This window comes from Myxine glutinosa, chromosome 3 (assembly GCF_964187855.1).
Source record: "Myxine glutinosa chromosome 3, kmMyxGlut1.1, whole genome shotgun sequence".
Lineage (NCBI taxonomy): Eukaryota > Metazoa > Chordata > Myxini > Myxiniformes > Myxinidae > Myxine > Myxine glutinosa.
Window position 1 is genome coordinate 196,010,955 of NC_136263.1, and position 14,661 is coordinate 196,025,615.

The 14,661-nt window shown below is 43.2% G+C and overlaps 1 protein-coding gene across 2 annotated transcripts in view; it reads left to right on the forward strand.

The window, feature by feature from the left end:
• Positions 1 to 531: 531 nt before the first annotated feature.
• LOC137422886 (disks large-associated protein 2-like) overlaps positions 532 to 14,661 on the forward strand; it is a 402,494-nt gene continuing 388,364 nt past the window's right edge. For both annotated transcript variants that reach the window (XM_078774953.1, XM_068109517.2), the window contains exon 1: positions 532 to 818. The gene's annotated coding sequence lies outside the window, so the exon portion shown is untranslated. The remainder of the gene's footprint in view (positions 819 to 14,661) is intronic.

Sequence of the window (14,661 nt, forward strand, 5' to 3'; positions counted from 1 at the left end):
TAACAATAGTTTTAATATTAATAAAAAATAATTATTTATGTCTGAATTTGCCGAATAACTTCTAAGAACCTGGAGGTGAAAGACATCATTGTCATTGATTATGTGGTGACGAATTAAACAACTAATGGGATATTTTATCGGTGAATTAATTAATTTCAATGTGCATACTTGTCGATCCGGAATCCCAAATATCCGTCACATGTTTTCTCTCCTCACCGCACCTTGCGCCGCTCCGACTCCGTGTGATCCGACCCGCGTTTTCCCTCGTTCCCGCACATTGCGCCGCTCCAAGTCCATCAGATCCATCCCGTGTTTTCTCTCCTCACAACACCTTGCGCAGCTCCGAATCCGTGTGATCCGTCCCGCGTTTTCTCACGTCCCTGCACCTTGCGCTGCTCCAAGTCCACGATCGCGTCCCGTGTTTTGTTTCCTCACAACACCTTGCGTCGCTCCGAATCCGCGCGATCCGTCCCGCGTTTTCCCTCGTCCCCGCACCTTGCGCTGCTCCGTGTCCTCGCGATCCGCGCTCTCGATCCTCCTCCTCCAGTGCTGCTCCGACTATTAGCGTGACCGTGCGGGCCGTGCTCCTCCTCGGCGTACATCCTTCCCAGGCTGATCCGCTCTCCCTGCGTTCTCTCCACGTACCCCGCGCTTACCTGAGTTTACTTGTACAGTCGTTTACATGTACACATATCAATATACATATATGTAGAGCGAGACGCTCAAGAGATGCCGCACAGCGTCGGATCGTGCCCACGGAAGTGCGCGCAGCACGGCTCATACGCAGTCTGCGGATTACCGGGGTGAGCGAACTGAAGGTGAGCGTGATTGCTCGGACATCGCCGCGTCCCTCGCTTGCGTGATCTTCTTCTTCACAGACCCCACACAACTCTTGCCGCGCGCCCGTGCATGGCATCCGAGTACAGTCTGTGCCGCCGTTCTGGAGGAGTTTGTGCGTGCGCCATCTGTGTGAACCGCACGGACGGCCGGAGGATCTGTAATTAGCACGGTGGCTGCACCGTGTACGGCCGTGCGAGGAAGAGCACAACACGCACACCCACGCGCAATAGGTGGACCAGGGGCGCGTGCACGTAGGCCGTGTGGGACCCATGTTGTATTTACGCACATCGAGACGAAGAGGTATCTCTGCGGACACGTGCTTTGCCTGTACCGGCGACCAAAAGGTCTTCCAACGAGATCGAAGATAACACCCGGTTGCCTTCGCTTTACGGCTGTCGCTGCGATGGGGAGGCACGACCCTTATTTGTGTGATGGGGAGGCACGACCCTTATTTATGTGCGATGGGGAGGAACGACCCTTATTTATGTGCGATGGGGAGGCACAACCATTATTTATGTGTGATGGGGAGGAACGACCCTTATTTATGTGTGATGGGGAGGCACGACCCTTATTTATTTGTGATGGGGAGGAACAACTCTTATTTATGTGTGATGGGGAGGCACGACCCTTATTTATGTGTGATGGGGAGGAACGACCCTTATTTATGTGTGATGGGGAGGCACGACCCTTATTTATTTGTGATGGGGAGGAACAACCCTTATTTATGTGTGATGGGGAGGAATGACACTTATTTATTTGTGATGGGGAGGAATGACCCTTATTTATTTGTGATGTGGAGGAATGACCCTTATTTATTTGTGATGTGGAGGAATGACCCTTATTTATTTGTGATGTGGAGGATTGACCCTTATTTATTTGTTATGGGGAGGAATGACCCTTATTTATTTGCGATGTGGAGGAATGACCCTTATTTATTTGTGATGGGGAGGAACGACCCTTATTTATGTGTGATGGGGAGGAATGACCCTTATTTATTTGTGATGTGGAGGAATGACCCTTATTTATTTGTGATGGGGAGGAATGACCCTTATTTATTTGTGATGGGGAGGAACAACCCTTATTTGTGTGTGATGGGGAGGAATGACCCTTATTTACATGTGATGGGGAGGAATGACCCTTATTTATTTGTGATGTGGAGGAATGACCCTTATTTATTTGTGATGGGGAGGAACAACCCTTATTTGTGTGTGATGGGGAGGAATGACCCTTATTTACATGTGATGGGGAGGAATGACCCTTATTTATTTGTGATGTGGAGGAATGACCATTATTTATTTGTGATGGGGAGGAACGACCCTTATTTATGTGTGATGGGGAGAAATGACCCTTATTTATTTGTGATGGGGAGGAATGACCCTTATTTATTTGTGATGGGGAGGAATGACCCTTATTTATTTGAGATGTGGAGGAATGACCTTTATTTATTTGTGATGGGGAGGAATGACCCTTATTTATGTGTGATGGGGAGGAATGACCATTATTTATTTGTGATGAGGAGGAACGACCCTTATTTATGTGTGATGGGGAGAAATGACCCTTATTTATTTGTGATGGGGAGGAATGACCCTTATTTATTTGTGATGGGGAGGAATGACCCTTATTTATTTGAGATGTGGAGGAATGACCTTTATTTATTTGTGATGGGGAGGAATGACCCTTATTTATTTGTGATGTGAATGAGTGACCCTTATTTGTTTGTGATGGGGAGGAATGACCCTTATTTAATGGGGAGGAATGACCCTTATTTACAAGTGATGGGGAGGAATGACCCTTATTTATTTGTGATGTGGTGGAATGACCCTCATTTATTTATGATGGGGAGGAATGACCCTTATATATTTGTGATGGGGAGGAATGCCCCTTATTTATTTGTGATGGGGAGGAATAACCCTTATTTATTTGTGATGTGAAGGAATGACCCTTATTTATTTGTGATGTGAAGGAATGACCCTTATTTATTTGTGATGGGGAGGAATGACCCTTATTTATTTGTGATGTGGAGGAATGACCTTTATTTATTTGTGATGTGAAGGAATGACCCTTATTTATTTGTGATGTGAAGGAATGACCCTTATTTATTTGTGATGGGGAGGAATGACCCTTATTTATTTGTGATGTGGAGGAATGACCCTTATTTATTTGTGATGTGAAGGAATGACCCTTATTTATTTGTGATGTGAAGGAATGACCCTTATTTATTTGTGATGTGAAGGAATGACCTTTATTTATTTGTGATGGGGAGGAATGACCCTTATTTATTTGTGATGTGAAGGAATGACCCTTATTTATTTGTGATGTGAAGGAATGACCCTTATTTATTTGTGATGGGGAGGAATGACCCTTATTTATTTGTGATGTGAAGGAATGACCCTTATTTATTTGTGATGTGGAGGAATGACCTTTATTTATTTGTGATGAGGAATGACCCTTATTTATTTGTGATGTAGAGGAATACCCTTATTTATTTGTGATGTGGAGGAATGACCCTTATTTATTTGTGATGGGGAGGAATGACCCTTATTTATTTGTGATGGGGAGGAATGACCGTTATTTATTTGTGATGGGGAGGAATGGCCCTTATTTATTTGTGATGGGGAGCAATGACCCTTATTTATTTGTGATGGGGAGGAATCACCCTTATTTATTTGTGATGGGAAGGAATGACCCTTATTTATTTGTGATGGGAAGGAATGACCTTTGTTTATTTGTGATGTGGAGGAATGACCCTTATTTATTTGTGATGTGGAGGAATGACCCTTATTTATTTGTGATGTGGAGGAATGACCCTTATTTATTTGTTATGGGGAGGAATGACCCTTATTTATTTGTGATGTGGAGGAATGACCCTTATTTATTTGTGATGGGGAGGAGCGACCCTTATTTATGTGTGATGGGGAGGAATGACCCTTATTTATTTGTGATGTGGAGGAATGACCCTTATTTATTTGTGATGGGGAGGAACGACCCTTATTTATGTGTGATGGGGAGGAATGACCCTTATTTATTTGTGATGGGGAGGAATGACCCTTATTTATTTGTGATGGGGAGGAACAACCCTTATTTGTGTGTGATGGGGAGGAATGACCCTTATTTACATGTGATGGGGAGGAATGACCCTTATTTATTTGTGATGTGGAGGAATGACCCTTATTTATTTGTGATGGGGAGGAACAACCCTTATTTGTGTGTGATGGGGAGGAATGACCCTTATTTACATGTGATGGGGAGGAATGACCCTTATTTATTTGTGATGTGGAGGAATGACCATTATTTATTTGTGATGGGGAGGAACGACCCTTATTTATGTGTGATGGGGAGAAATGACCCTTATTTATTTGTGATGGGGAGGAATGACCCTTATTTATTTGTGATGGGGAGGAATGACCCTTATTTATTTGAGATGTGGAGGAATGACCTTTATTTATTTGTGATGGGGAGGAATGACCCTTATTTATGTGTGATGGGGAGGAATGACCATTATTTATTTGTGATGAGGAGGAACGACCCTTATTTATGTGTGATGGGGAGAAATGACCCTTATTTATTTGTGATGGGGAGGAATGACCCTTATTTATTTGTGATGGGGAGGAATGACCCTTATTTATTTGAGATGTGGAGGAATGACCTTTATTTATTTGTGATGGGGAGGAATGACCCTTATTTATTTGTGATGTGGATGAGTGACCCTTATTTGTTTGTGATGGGGAGGAATGACCCTTATTTAATGGGGAGGAATGACCCTTATTTACAAGTGATGGGGAGGAATGACCCTTATTTATTTGTGATGTGGTGGAATGACCCTCATTTATTTATGATGGGGAGGAATGACCCTTATATATTTGTGATGGGGAGGAATGCCCCTTATTTATTTGTGATGTGGAGGAATAACCCTTATTTATTTGTGATGTGAAGGAATGACCCTTATTTATTTGTGATGTGGAGGAATAACCCTTATTTATTTGTGATGTGGAGGAATAACCCTTATTTATTTGTGATGTGGAGGAATAACCCTTATTTATTTGTGATGTGGAGGAATAACCCTTATTTATTTGTGATGTGAAGGAATGACCCTTATTTATTTGTGATGTGGAGGAATAACCCTTATTTATTTGTGATGTGAAGGAATGACCCTTATTTATTTGTGATGGGGAGGAATTACCCTTATTTATTTGTGATGTGGAGGAATGACCTTTATTTATTTGTGATGAGGAATGACCCTTATTTATTTGTGATGTAGAGGAATACCCTTATTTATTTGTGATGTGGAGGAATGACCCTTATTTATTTGTGATGGGGAGGAATGACCCTTATTTATTTGTGATGGGGAGGAATGACCGTTATTTATTTGTGATGGGGAGGAATGGCCCTTATTTATTTGTGATGGGGAGCAATGACCCTTATTTATTTGTGATGGGGAGGAATCACCCTTATTTATTTGTGATGGGAAGGAATGACCCACATTTATTTGTGATGGGAAGGAATGACCTTTGTTTATTTGTGATGTGGAAGAATGACCCTTATTTATTTGTGATGTGGAGGTTTTTTCCATTATTTATTTGTGATGTAGAGGAATGACCCTTATTTATTTGTTTTGGGGGAGGAATGACCCTTATTTATTTGTGATGGGGAGGAATGACCCTTATTTATTTGTGATGGGGAGCAATGACCCTTATTTTTTTGTGATGGGGAGGAATAATTCTTATTAATTTGTAAACGGGATGAATGACCCTTATTTACTTGTGATCGGGAGTAATGACCCTTTATTTGTGATTGGGAGGAATGGCCCTTTATTTGTGATGGGGAGGAATGACCCTTTATTTGTAATTGGGAGGAATGACCATTATTTATTTGTGATGGGGAGGAATGACCCCTATTTATTTGTGATGGGGAGGGATGACCCTTATTTACTTGTGATGGGGAGGAATGACCCTTATTTATTTGTGATGGGGAGGAATGACCCTTATTTATTTGTGATGGGGAGGAATGACCCTTATTTTTGTGATGGGGGAGGAATGACCCTTATTTATTTGTGATGGGGAGGAATGACCCTTATTTACTTGTGATGGGGAGGAATGGCCCTTATTTATTTGTGATGGGGAGGAATGACCCTCATTTATTTGTGATGGGGAGGAATGACCCTTATTTATTTGTGATGGGGAGGAATGACCCTTATTTATTTGTGATGGGGAGGAATGATCCTTATTTATTTGTGATGGGGACGAATGAACCTTATTTATTTGTGATGGGAAGGAATGACCCTTATTTATTTGTGATGGGGAGGAATGACCTTTATTTATTTGTGATGGGGGAGGAATGACCCTCATTTATTTCTGATGTGGAGGTATTTCCCTTATTTATTTGTGTCTAGCCGAAACCCGTGGAACATCCACGGAAGGGAGGATGTGGTGTATGGATAGAGTGTACCATTATGGATGGCATAGGGGATTTGCTTGTCTGAGTAAGAGTTAGGAAGAAAGATGAGAATGAAGAGTGCGTATATGAACAACGATCGCCGACACCGGCACAAATGCATGCTCTGGATTGTCCACTCAGTGGAAGGCTTGCTTTCGCCTGCGCCTGTCCAATCAGCAGACGGCTTGCTTCGCCTTCGCCCAGCAGACGCCAATACGATGGCGTCGTAAGATGGCGTCGTATCGGCAGTTAATCGGATGCTTTTGGGCCCCAACGTCGGCCAATTCAGATTTTTCGAGTATGTCTGTACATGATAAACAAAGAGCGCGGTTCGTAAATCGTAAATCCATTAGTGCCATGGGCATCGGGTCACTGGGTGCGGCGTAAAAGGGATAACAAAGTCGAGTCCTTACGCTATTATTATATAGACTAGCCGAAACCCGTGGAACATCCACGGAAGGGAGGATGTGGTGTATGGATAGAGTGTACCATTATGGATGGCATAGGGGATTTTCTTGTCCGTGTAAGAGTTAGGAAGAAAGATGAGAATGAAGAGTACGAATATGAACAATGATCGCCGACACCGGCACAAATGCATGCTCTGGGATTGTCCACTCAGTGGACGGCTTGCTTTCGCCTTCGCCTGTCCAATCAGCGGACGGCTTGCTTCGCCTTCGCCCAGCTGATGCCAATACGATGGCGTCGTAAGATGGCGTCGTATGGGCAGTTAATCGGATGCTTTTGGGCCCCAACGTCGGCTAATTCAGATTTTTCGAGTATGTTTGTACATGATAATACAAAGAGCGCGGTTCGTAGATCGTAAATCCATTAGTGCTGTGGGCATTGGGTCACTGGGTGCGGCGTAAAAGGGATAACAAAGTCGAGTCCTTATGCTATTATTATATAGATGTAGAGGAATACCCTTATTTATTTGTGATGGGAAGGAATGACCCTTATTTATTTGTGATGAGGAATGACCCTTATTTATTTGTGATGTAGAGGAATACCCTTATTTATTTGTTATGGTGAGGAATGACCCTTATTTATTTGTGATGTGGAGGAATGACCATTATTTATTTGTGATGGGGAGGAACGACCCTTATTTATGTGTGATGGGGAGAAATGACCCTTATTTATTTGTGATGGGGAGGAATGACCCTTATTTATTTGTGATGGGGAGGAATGACCCTTATTTATTTGAGATGTGGAGGAATGACCTTTATTTATTTGTGATGGGGAGGAATGACCCTTATTTATGTGTGATGGGGAGGAATGACCATTATTTATTTGTGATGAGGAGGAACGACCCTTATTTATGTGTGATGGGGAGAAATGACCCTTATTTATTTGTGATGGGGAGGAATGACCCTTATTTATTTGTGATGGGGAGGAATGACCCTTATTTATTTGAGATGTGGAGGAATGACCTTTATTTATTTGTGATGGGGAGGAATGACCCTTATTTATTTGTGATGTGGATGAGTGACCCTTATTTGTTTGTGATGGGGAGGAATGACCCTTATTTAATGGGGAGGAATGACCCTTATTTACAAGTGATGGGGAGGAATGACCCTTATTTATTTGTGATGTGGTGGAATGACCCTCATTTATTTATGATGGGGAGGAATGACCCTTATATATTTGTGATGGGGAGGAATGCCCCTTATTTATTTGTGATGTGGAGGAATAACCCTTATTTATTTGTGATGTGAAGGAATGACCCTTATTTATTTGTGATGTGAAGGAATGACCCTTATTTATTTGTGATGGGGAGGAATTACCCTTATTTATTTGTGATGTGGAGGAATGACCTTTATTTATTTGTGATGAGGAATGACCCTTATTTATTTGTGATGTAGAGGAATACCCTTATTTATTTGTGATGTGGAGGAATGACCCTTATTTATTTGTGATGGGGAGGAATGACCCTTATTTATTTGTGATGGGGAGGAATGACCGTTATTTATTTGTGATGGGGAGGAATGGCCCTTATTTATTTGTGATGGGGAGCAATGACCCTTATTTATTTGTGATGGGGAGGAATCACCCTTATTTATTTGTGATGGGAAGGAATGACCCACATTTATTTGTGATGGGAAGGAATGACCTTTGTTTATTTGTGATGTGGAAGAATGACCCTTATTTATTTGTGATGTGGAGGTTTTTTCCATTATTTATTTGTGATGTAGAGGAATGACCCTTATTTATTTGTTTTGGGGGAGGAATGACCCTTATTTATTTGTGATGGGGAGGAATGACCCTTATTTATTTGTGATGGGGAGCAATGACCCTTATTTTTTTGTGATGGGGAGGAATAATTCTTATTAATTTGTAAACGGGATGAATGACCCTTATTTACTTGTGATCGGGAGTAATGACCCTTTATTTGTGATTGGGAGGAATGGCCCTTTATTTGTGATGGGGAGGAATGACCCTTTATTTGTAATTGGGAGGAATGACCATTATTTATTTGTGATGGGGAGGAATGACCCCTATTTATTTGTGATGGGGAGGGATGACCCTTATTTACTTGTGATGGGGAGGAATGACCCTTATTTATTTGTGATGGGGAGGAATGACCCTTATTTATTTGTGATGGGGAGGAATGACCCTTATTTTTGTGATGGGGGAGGAATGACCCTTATTTATTTGTGATGGGGAGGAATGACCCTTATTTACTTGTGATGGGGAGGAATGGCCCTTATTTATTTGTGATGGGGAGGAATGACCCTCATTTATTTGTGATGGGGAGGAATGACCCTTATTTATTTGTGATGGGGAGGAATGACCCTTATTTATTTGTGATGGGGAGGAATGATCCTTATTTATTTGTGATGGGGACGAATGAACCTTATTTATTTGTGATGGGAAGGAATGACCCTTATTTATTTGTGATGGGGAGGAATGACCTTTATTTATTTGTGATGGGGGAGGAATGACCCTCATTTATTTCTGATGTGGAGGTATTTCCCTTATTTATTTGTGTCTAGCCGAAACCCGTGGAACATCCACGGAAGGGAGGATGTGGTGTATGGATAGAGTGTACCATTATGGATGGCATAGGGGATTTGCTTGTCTGAGTAAGAGTTAGGAAGAAAGATGAGAATGAAGAGTGCGTATATGAACAACGATCGCCGACACCGGCACAAATGCATGCTCTGGATTGTCCACTCAGTGGAAGGCTTGCTTTCGCCTGCGCCTGTCCAATCAGCGGACGGCTTGCTTCGCCTTCGCCCAGCAGATGCCAATACGATGGCGTCGTAAGATGGCGTCGTATCGGCAGTTAATCGGATGCTTTTGGGCCCCAACGTCGGCCAATTCAGATTTTTCGAGTATGTCTGTACATGATAAACAAAGGGCGCGGTTCGTAAATCGTAAATCCATTAGTGCCATGGGCATCGGGTCACTGGGTGCGGCGTAAAAGGGATAACAAAGTCGAGTCCTTACGCTATTATTATATAGACTAGCCGAAACCCGTGGAACATCCACGGAAGGGAGGATGTGGTGTATGGATAGAGTGTACCATTATGGATGGCATAGGGGATTTTCTTGTCCGTGTAAGAGTTAGGAAGAAAGATGAGAATGAAGAGTACGAATATGAACAATGATCGCCGACACCGGCACAAATGCATGCTCTGGGATTGTCCACTCAGTGGACGGCTTGCTTTCGCCTTCGCCTGTCCAATCAGCGGACGGCTTGCTTCGCCTTCGCCCAGCTGATGCCAATACGATGGCGTCGTAAGATGGCGTCGTATGGGCAGTTAATCGGATGCTTTTGGGCCCCAACGTCGGCTAATTCAGATTTTTCGAGTATGTTTGTACATGATAATACAAAGAGCGCAGTTCGTAGATCGTAAATCCATTAGTGCTGTGGGCATTGGGTCACTGGGTGCGGCGTAAAAGGGATAACAAAGTCGAGTCCTTATGCTATTATTATATAGATGTAGAGGAATACCCTTATTTATTTGTGATGGGAAGGAATGACCCTTATTTATTTGTGATGAGGAATGACCCTTATTTATTTGTGATGTAGAGGAATACCCTTATTTATTTGTTATGGTGAGGAATGACCCTTATTTATTTGTGATGTGGAGGAATGACCATTATTTATTTGTGATGGGGAGGAACGACCCTTATTTATGTGTGATGGGGAGAAATGACCCTTATTTATTTGTGATGGGGAGGAATGACCCTTATTTATTTGTGATGGGGAGGAATGACCCTTATTTATTTGAGATGTGGAGGAATGACCTTTATTTATTTGTGATGGGGAGGAATGACCCTTATTTATGTGTGATGGGGAGGAATGACCATTATTTATTTGTGATGAGGAGGAACGACCCTTATTTATGTGTGATGGGGAGAAATGACCCTTATTTATTTGTGATGGGGAGGAATGACCCTTATTTATTTGAGATGTGGAGGAATGACCTTTATTTATTTGTGATGGGGAGGAATGACCCTTATTTATTTGTGATGTGGATGAGTGACCCTTATTTGTTTGTGATGGGGAGGAATGACCCTTGTTTCATGGGGAGGAATGACCCTTATTTACAAGTGATGGGGAGGAATGACCCTTATTTATTTGTGATGTGGTGGAATGACCCTCATTTATTTATGATGGGGAGGAATGACCCTTATATATTTGTGATGGGGAGGAATGCCCCTTATTTATTTGTGATGGGGAGGAATAACCCTTATTTATTTGTGATGTGAAGGAATGACCCTTATTTATTTGTGATGTGAAGGAATGACCCTTATTTATTTGTGATGGGGAGGAATTACCCTTATTTATTTGTGATGTGGAGGAATGACCTTTATTTATTTGTGATGAGGAATGACCCTTATTTATTTGTGATGTAGAGGAATACCCTTATTTATTTGTGATGTGGAGGAATGACCCTTATTTATTTGTGATGGGGAGGAATGACCCTTATTTATTTGTGATGGGGAGGAATGACCGTTATTTATTTGTGATGGGGAGGAATGGCCCTTATTTATTTGTGATGGGGAGCAATGACCCTTATTTATTTGTGATGGGGAGGAATCACCCTTATTTATTTGTGATGGGAAGGAATGACCCTTATTTATTTGTGATGGGAAGGAATGACCTTTGTTTATTTGTGATGTGGAAGAATGACCCTTATTTATTTGTGATGTGGAGGTTTTTTCCATTATTTATTTGTGATGTAGAGGAATGACCCTTATTTATTTGTTATGGGGACGACTGACCCTTATTTATTTGTGATGTGGAGGAATGACCCTTATTTATTTGTGATGGGGAGGAACGACCCTTATTTATGTGTGATGAGGAGGAATGACCCTTATTTATTTGTGATGTGGAGGAATGACCCTTATTTATTTGTGATGGGGAGGAATGACCCTTATTTATTTGTGATGTGGAGGAATGACCCTTATTTTTTTTATTTTTTTTTATTTTTTTTTTGTATACAAGATCGAGGCTCGTGAAAGAGCGAACATTAATCACACAGAAAGACAAACCAACACATAAAACATATAACATAGGGAGCGGTAGACAAGATGGGGAGAGAGGGGGAAGGACACAAACACAACATTTGAGAGCAGGGACCGAGAGACATGGAGACATCGAGAGATCTGAGAGAGGGCGAGGGCTTTGGGGGGGGGGGGGGCGTGGGAAGGGGGCGGTGGGAGAGGTATAAAACATATGGACACTGCCAGGACTTCCAGGAAAGAAGTTGGAATTTCAAACAAGGTGGATCTGGGGTGAATTAGCGGGGGTAGAAAAGATCAAGGTTTTGGATGGGGGAAGATAAGAGATGGTGGTGAACAGCTGTTTTAAAGACCTAGAGGGAGGAGTGGGATTGAAGGGAGTGAGGGAGTTTGTTCCAGAGGCGGGAGAAAAGAGGAATGAAAGAGTGAAGGTGAGCAGAGAGCCGAGATTTCGGCAGTTTAACCATCAGAGGGTTGCTGGCAGATCTTGTGCGACCTGTAGGAATATTTGGGGGACAGAGCACAGAGAGAGCTGGGGGTGCAAGGCCGGAGAGGAGTCGGTAGAAGACAGAAAGACCACCTACCTGCCTGTGGTGAGTGAGTGAAAGGCCCTCAGAGATAGCTTCATCGCGGGAGATTCCAATAATTCTGAAAGCTTTGGTTTCAACAGCGTGAAGCCGAGCTAGGTGTGAGGCAGGAGCACCGGCCCATAGGGGAGAACAGTATTCCATTGAGCTGCAGATGAAAGCCTTGTATGTGGTGAGGAGCTCAGGTGTGCCGAGGAAGTACTTCGCACGACGGAGGATGCCCAGTCGGCGACTGGCTTTGGAGGCAAGCTTGGAAATGTGGTTTTCCCAAGAAAGATCATGGCAGATAGTGAGACCCAAAATCTTGAGCGACAGAACTTCTTGGAGAGGATTGTTGAGAAAGTAGATGGGAGGGTTGTCCAGTCGATCTTTTCGGAGAGACATAGTAAGAGTGTGAGATTTGTCAGGATTGAAAGACATGTTCCACTTGTTTGACCAGTCTGTGATTTTGTCCAGGTCTTCAGAGAGTGAGGAGGCAGCAGACTGCCGATCTGAGGGAAGAGGAATGGAGCGGCAGTGAGTGGAGTCATCAGCAAAGAGATAGAGAGGATTTTCGAGAGAGTCAGAGAGATCATTGATGAAGACCAGAAAAAGCACGGGGCCCAGAACACTGCCTTGGGGAACTCCAGCCTGAACAGGAAGAGGAGATGAGAGAAACCCATTCAGGGCCACGCGTTGACGACGACTAGAGAGGAAGTCCGCCAGCCATGCGTGGAGATTTCCATGGATACCAAAGGAGGAGAGTTTGGTGAGCAGAGCGGGGTGCCAGACCGTGTCGAAGGCACGTGATATGTCGAGGGAGACAGCTCTAATTTCCTGTTTGGCATTGAGGACCTCCATCCATTGTTGAGACAGCAGAAGCAGCATGTCCAGAGTAGAGTGACCTGGTCTGAAACCAAATTGATGATCAGAGATCAAGCCATTGGAGAAGAGGAAAGATTTCATATCCGAAGCAATGATGGATTCCATGACTTTGCTGATAATTGGGAGAAGGCTGATTGGTCTGTAGTTGCTAGGATCTGTTTTTGCACCTTTTTTGTGCAAAGCGGTGATGTTGGCTGATTTCCAAGCAGATGGCAGTTGACCTTGAGCAAAAGAGAGGGTGAAGAGAACAGAGAGAGGGTGAGATAGAGCAGCAGAGCAGGATTTTAGGACCCGTGGGCTGATGCCGTCGGGTCCAGTTGCAGAATCAGAGTCGAGGGTTGACAGAAACTTTTCCACCTTGTCAGGAGGAAAGGACACGGAGTCCAGGAGCAGCAGGGTACGACTGGGTATGGTGGGTACAGAGAGGGATGGGTTTGGGACACAAGATTTAGAGGCAAACACAGAGTTGAGGCATTCAGCTTTTTCACGTGCGGAGTCAGCTGTGTAGCCGTTTGAGGTAAGGGAGGGGATGGAGGGGGAACAAACACCAGAAACGGATTTGACCAGACGCCACCAGGATTTGGAAGAGGGAGACAGATAAGAGAGTTCGGTCTTGAGAACGGAGAGATATTGTTTCCTGGCTCTCCTGAGGGTGGACACACACTTGTTTCGGGCTTTGTGAAAGGAAATGAGATTTCCTTCCGTTGGATTTGCTTTCCAGGAGACGAAGGCAAGTTGTTTCTGGGCAACAGCCTCACCACAAGATTCCGTGTACCATGGACGGGAGGAAGGGTATGACAACTGAAGACGAGATGGGATAAATCTGTGCATGAGAGAGAGCAATTTACTTTGGAAGGATGGGGAGGAGGATTTATTTGTGATGTGGAGGAATGACCCTTATTTATTTGTGATGTGGAGGAATGACCCTTATTTATTTGTGATGGGGAGGAACGACCCTTATTTATGTGTGATGGGGAGGAATGACCCTTATTTATTTGTGATGTGGAGGAATGACCCTTATTTATTTGTGATGGGGAGGAACGACCCTTATTTATGTGTGATGGGGAGGAATGACCCTTATTTATTTGTGATGGGGAGGAATGACCCTTATTTATTTGTGATGGGGAGGAACAACCCTTATTTGTGTGTGATGGGGAGGAATGACCCTTATTTACATGTGATGGGGAGGAATGACCCTTATTTATTTGTGATGTGGAGGAATGACCATTATTTATTTGTGATGGGGAGAAATGACCCTTATTTATTTGTGATGGGGAGGAATGACCCTTATTTATTTGTGATGGGGAGGAATGACCCTTATTTATTTGAGATGTGGAGGAATGACCTTTATTTATTTGTGATGGGGAGGAATGACCCTTATTTATGTGTGATGGGGAGGAATGACCATTATTTATTTGTGATGAGGAGGAACGACCCTTATTTATGTGTGATGAGGAGAAATGAC